Source organism: Vipera ursinii, assembly GCF_947247035.1.
Source record: "Vipera ursinii genome assembly, chromosome: 1".
NCBI lineage: Eukaryota > Metazoa > Chordata > Lepidosauria > Squamata > Viperidae > Vipera > Vipera ursinii.
The window spans coordinates 129,886,903-129,893,079 of record NC_139512.1 but is presented as its reverse complement, the minus strand read 5'-3'; the positions used below and the strand labels follow the sequence as shown (position 1 = coordinate 129,893,079).

The following is a 6,177-nucleotide window of genomic DNA, read 5'->3' as shown; positions in this document are numbered from 1 at the left end:
TAGAGATGATGCGTGACATGTGAGCTTCAATTTGAATGGCCCCTTGTCCTCTCGGGTAGAGTCTCAATTCATATGGTTTTTTTGTTTTGTTTTTTGTATCGGCCTTCTAAAACCGCTGTAGGAAGCACGTTGCAGTTCACTAAGGTTAATGCCCTTTTTGGGATACCCATTTGCCTTTTTTTAACAGGCAAACAAAGAGAATGTAATATTTTGTTTAGACTTAAGCCCCTCCCCTCCAAGAAAGCCTTCTAATCTGAAAACATATTAGACTTAAACTGTGGCTTGTAGATGACTTAATGTATTTTGATAACACAACCAGGGAATGTTCCATTCACACATCCTCTTGAAGGCCAATAGAAAGGCTGATGTTACGTATAATACTACACACTATTTTTGCAAGTGTTAATAGACAAGAGAAAGCAGACAGGAGACACAACACATGTATTTTAAAACTTAAATGTATTTTTATAACAAATATATTTGTCTTTTCTTTCCTGAGGTCTCAATCACTTCAAAGGTTTGTAATCAGCCTTTTGAAACAGGTCTAGGACAGATTCAAGATTCTGTCTCAGATTGCATAAAAGTATCAAGGCCATCATGTACAAGATATCTGTAACAAACAAGACTGTCATTTTCTGAATTCATAGACTACACAAATCAACCAATCATATTTTAGCCTAGCACGCTGAGGAAATCCAGCCCATGTGGTTAGTTTATGGTTCAGAATGTGTTGTACAACCTAAGATAATAGATTATGTTTAATGTAGCCATGTGAACATAAACATTACTTTATCAAAGGAAAAATTATCCTCTCCTGAGTTGACTGTTTGCATGAGCTTACATTAAAGATGTTTGGAGTACAATCTACAATGTCTCGTGTTTAAGATTTCAGTATTTGTCCTTAGCTATTGTCTACTGATGTTATTCACTTGCAATATGAGTAAAAATGGAGGAAAGATTAGGAAGAGATAGCCCACACTTCAACAGTTTTGTAGGAAGATGCTTTTGATGGAATGTGAGAAACACATGGTGACCCGTTCCTTTTCTTATCCAATTTTATTCTGAAATATAGAACTACATCCACAATGTTCACTCCAGAAATGAAATAGCTTCCTTTGTAATCATAACCTTTGTTGATGGCTTTTGGCAAAGCTGGGGTGGGGGGATAGAGTGTCCACTCTTGTGCTACTTCACCTCTCATTGGTTTCTGATATTGTCAACCTTCTGGAACAACTACAGCAGGCATGTCAAACTCACGATGAGGGAGATCACCTGTCTCCAGTGGTCTCCACAAGATCAAGTAAAATACAGATGCTCCTGGGTCAATTAAACAATGTCATTTAGTGCAGGGCTTTTCAACCAGTGGTATGGGTACCACCTGTGGTACATTGGCACCTGGCAGGTGGTACGCGACCATCCTAGAAAAGTAATAGCAGGGAAAGGGAATGGCAGCACCACACAAGCCTGAGGAAGAGATGGCTGGAGCTGCAGGGCTGTCAGGGCTTAGTGGAAGTGCCAAGATCAGTGCTAGGCTCCAGCTGGAGCTTGGCACTGATCCTGGCGCTTCTGCTGAGCCCAGAAGAAGTGCCGATCAGCTGGAATGTTGCAGTATCTCCAAGGTCTTGTGATTTACATTCAGATGCTTGGCAACTGATTCATATTTATGACTGTCACAGCGTCCCAGGGTCATGTGAAGTGACCAAAACATGCTGCAACCACCCAGCAGATGGGGGGAATAAAAACCAAACACCCACCCCCCCACCCCACCTGCCAATCCTCAACAGAAATGTTCACAACAATGAAAACCTCGGACAGGAGAAAGAGTGCCACCAGGCGGGCAGGCAGGTGTCTTGCTTGGCTGTGGCTTGGGGGGCACTTTTTTCAGTGCCATTGTAACATTGAACAGTCACTAAGCGAACTGTTGTAAGTCGAGGACTACCTGTACTTCATCACTTTTTTCCCTTTTTTTGGTCAAGTTTCTGACACCTTGCTGGGCGACGTGGTACTCGGATGTTGCCATATCCTAAAAGCGGTACAATGGGTGAAAAGGTTGAAAAGCCCTGATCTAGTGGGACCCCAGAAGCATGTCTTCTCTATCAAAGTGTCTGACCTCTGGATGCTGTCTCCACCCCACCCCAGGGGGATATGCACAGTTCCCACCCTACAAAGGTTCCAAAAGGCTTTGAAAATGTAGCTTTGCCTGCAAGTTTGGATTAGGTTGCTTGTTGCTTGAATTGTATGTGGGAATGATTTTGAGAGACAGGAGGAAGAGCTGCAGCCTAGACAACAGTCCAATAAACAAAGGAGTCAGAGGGGAAGGCAGAGGGTAGAGAGAGCATTTCATAAGGGATCTCCCCTACTTTTCAGGAGAACAAAAGTAAGGGAGGGGAGGAGGTATTTTCAGACATGAAAACTGCAGCCTTCCAAAGAAGACAGTGTTAGTACTCATGGTTGCTCTTTCTTGTCTGGACTGCCTCAAAGGGCTGACATTTGTTGAGCCCCCATGTTCTTTTGCAACACAATGGATAATTTTGGTGAGGTGTTTGTCCTACTAACTAGCTCTATAAGCCCGCCTTCCAAATCTAAATAAATAAAACCTGCCTGTCCTGATGCGAAGACACAACCACCCACCCAAGTGGGAAAAAAAATACATCAAAACAGGAATGGACAAGATTTTGGCAGCCAGAAATCACACCTGGTGGGCGGGGGGGGGGGGGTGGGAGGGAGAGAAGAAGACAGCTCATTTGGGATGATGCCACCACCTCAGAGAGGAGGTCTGCTCCCCCACCTCACGGTTCAAAGTTGCCGCGTGAGCCAAGAACAGAGGGTTAAGGGAATAAAGCATAAGCTGGTTAGACCAGGGAAGCCGTGACCCAATTGACTCCGGAGTCATCAATGTCTGAAGCGACACCCCCCCCCTCCCCGACAGTTGCACAACTGCGGAGGGTAGTTTTCCGTAGAGACCGTAGCTGTTTTCTCTAAACCCCCCCCCCCCACACACAAAGCCATCACACTGGTCTCCCTCCCCTCTCGACACAGCCAGCCCATCCCTTCCCGCCTCGAGGCTGACTCTTCCCCTCTCGCTGGCTGCAGGTCACCAGCGTTTGTTGTCAAAACTGCAAGCGGTCCGCGCCGGAGGCAGCTGCTTGCTTTTTCCGCCGCCGCCGCCGTCGTCGTCGTCGTTACCGCCGCACATGCCCTCGCTCAAAACCCGGTTTCCCGCCTGGGCTCAAAACTCCGACAAACCTCTCCTAATACGGTTTCGCAGGTATCGGCCGCAGCCCGCGTTTTCTAAGCGGCAACCCGGGGAGGGGGGGATTAAAAGGGACCGGGCTGGTGGGGGTGGTGGTGAGGGGGCGGTTTGGAAAGCGCCGCTGAGAAACTTCGCGAGCAAAGAGAGCTTGAAATCCGGCGGGAGTTTCTAACTTGCTTAGCAGCGCCTGATTGATCGCGGTGAGTATCTCTCTCTCCCTTCCTTCCTTCCTTCCTTCCTCCCTTCCTCCCTCCCTTCCTTCCTTCCTCCCTTCCTTCCTCCTTCCTTCCCTCCCTCCCCCCTTCCTTCCTTCCTTCCTTCCTTCCTTCCTTCCTTCCTTCCCTCCCTCCCTCCCTCCCTCCTTCCTTCCTTCCTCCCTCCCTTCCTTCCTTCCTTCCTCCTTCCTTCCTTCCTTCTTTCCTTCCTTCCTTCCTTCCCTCCCCCCTTCCTTCCTTCCTTCCTTCCTTCCTTCCTCCCTTCCTTCCTTCCTTCCTCCCTCCCTCCCTCCCTTCCTTCCTTCTTTCCTTTCTCTCAGCTTAAGGCATCGGGCTTTCTTTTCTCGATTTAGCTCCTGCGGCTAATTTGTCCTCGGCGCCTCGGGGAAAGAGACAAGCGGGATTTGGGGGAAAAAAAGATTAAACACGCAGGAGCAGCAGGTTGCTAAAAGCGGCGCGTTGCAACACCGCGTTTGTGTGTACGTACGCGCCTCTCCTCGGGAGGTCTGCTTCATATCCCCGAGGGGGATTCCGGTGCAGACCTACTTAAGAGTAAGTCCCATTCAGCCCTGCGGGAGTGAATAAAGAAGCGCGGGGTTTGCGCTTCGGGCTGCGGTCTTGCGAGGGCGCCTGAAGTCCCATTTGGAGTGGGACTTTCTCGGAGGTAAATGGGCCCGAGAATCGCTTTCCCAGGCGGCCTTTTAACTTCCGGCAGCTCGAATCCTACCTACAACGGCTGCTCGTCCCAAAATATATATATTTCCCCGCAATCTTGATTAGGAGACGGTCTGCCAAGCCAGGCAAGAGGAAGATGGGTGCTGAATTGGCTCGGGCCAAGCAGGCAGCCGGATTCTCCAATGCCTCCGCCCCCTTTCGCGTTTGCTTTGACTTGGTTACCGGCTTGGTGATGCAACAGATCCGAGAGTGCCACCTGCGAATTACCTTGGAAAGGTGGTTTGCGCTTAATAAGGCAGCCAGGGGTTTGAAACCCGGGTTAACCCCCGGGCGAAGGGAGAGCTCTCTCCCCACACACACACACACACACACACACACACACTTCCTGGGAGCTTTTGGCTTTGTGGTCAGAAATCTCCGGATCGCAGGTCAGTGTTCCGCCTCCTCCTTTCCCCCCCCCCCCTCGCGAAATGCAACTTATGTTGCGGTTACCAGATTTCCCTCCCTTTCTGAAAGGATCGCCGAGTTCTGCCTCGGTGTGTGAGAATCCTCTCCGAACGGGCTTCTCCAACTGCTACTTCTTTTTTTGTTTAATTGAAAAGTTTTTCAATACATTTTATCTTTAACAAAACAACCCCTCTCAACCCACCCACCCACCCCTTCCCAACCCAGCCCAACCCTCCCCCCTCCCCGACTTCCCAGAGCTAAATACAAGGTATAAAAGTAAAAACAATCATAATCTACCATATGCTAACAACAATGAGTTATTAAGTCTATCGCACTTTAACTGATGTAGGATGACTACAAGCAATATAAATATCACATCAACCAACTGCTACTTCTTGTTTGAAGGGCAGCGCCGAGGGTGATGCTAAACAGCAGAGCGCGTGGAGCCTCGGTAGCCGGATTTCCCCACCCAGCAGATGCCAGAAGCATTTGTTTTTGATAAGAAATGTCATCCCCCCCTCCTCCTCCAGTCATTTTTAATGAACACCAGCTCCATGCACACAATTCTTCCTCACGCTCTTGTGCCCCTACCCCCGCCCAAGCACAGACCTTATTCTCACAAATGCAAAACACCTTTGGGAATATGTGCGTGCAATGCCATTTCTCACCCTTCCCCTTTCCGTTTTATCCAAGCTTCAGATTTTCTCAGACGATTAATTGAGCCATAGTTTACTTAACTATTGCTTAAGTGCTGGGATTGCACAGGGCAAACTAACCGCATCTGCTGGTTTATCTCAATACACGGAGAAGAACCAATATACTGTGTGTGTGTGTGTGTGTGTGTGTGGCTTATCAATGAGTCAGCAAGGCACCTAAGTCAAAGTGTCTGGTTAAGTAGCCATCCGTTCATGGAGCCTTTTAATGTGAAACTGTGCAATGCTTAGAAGGATGCACTACCCATTATTGTTACAAAGATAGTTTTCATTAGGGAGTTATGCAAAAGGGGGCAGAGAAACATCACAACACAGTCTTCACAACCGGGTGTTCCCAGATGCATTGAACTAGATTGAATCAGTATGATTTGTGTCAGCCTTCCTCAAATTGAACAACTTCCAGATATATGAACTTCAGCTCCAGAATTTCCTTAGCTGCGTGGCAATTACTAAGAATTCTGAAAACAAATGCAAAGATTTGAAAAAGATTGACCTATGGTTGGGGCTGTCTGGGAGATAAAAGGAGTGGAAGTCTGGTGACTGTGAGGACAACAAACTTAGGAAGACTATGTTAAACATCTGGCAGTAGATTTTTTTTTAAAAGTCCCATACAAAAGTAGCCCAAGATGTTTTTTTTTAACTTTACATAAATATATATATATATCCCTACCTTTCAATTTAGCTTGACTCTTGACTTGCAACAGTTGGATTGGCTGTTGCATCTTGTTTTAGTAGAGCAAAGGATAGGTCCTTTGTTATACAGGTAGTCCTTGTCACAGTTCTTAAGTGAATCACTGCAGCTGTTAAGTTAGTAACGTGGTTGTTAAATGAATCTGGCTTTCCAATTGACTTTGTTTGTCAGATGGTTGCAAAA

The 6,177-nt window shown here is 47.2% G+C and overlaps 1 protein-coding gene across 1 annotated transcript in view; it reads left to right on the top strand.

Annotated features, from left to right (window-relative positions):
- The first annotated feature begins 3,277 nt into the window (after positions 1-3,277).
- MYLK (myosin light chain kinase) overlaps positions 3,278-6,177 on the top strand; it is a 190,013-nt gene continuing 187,113 nt past the window's right edge. Inside the window, exon 1 of the mRNA XM_083377923.1 lies at positions 3,278-3,453. The gene's annotated coding sequence lies outside the window, so the exon portion shown is untranslated. The remainder of the gene's footprint in view (positions 3,454-6,177) is intronic.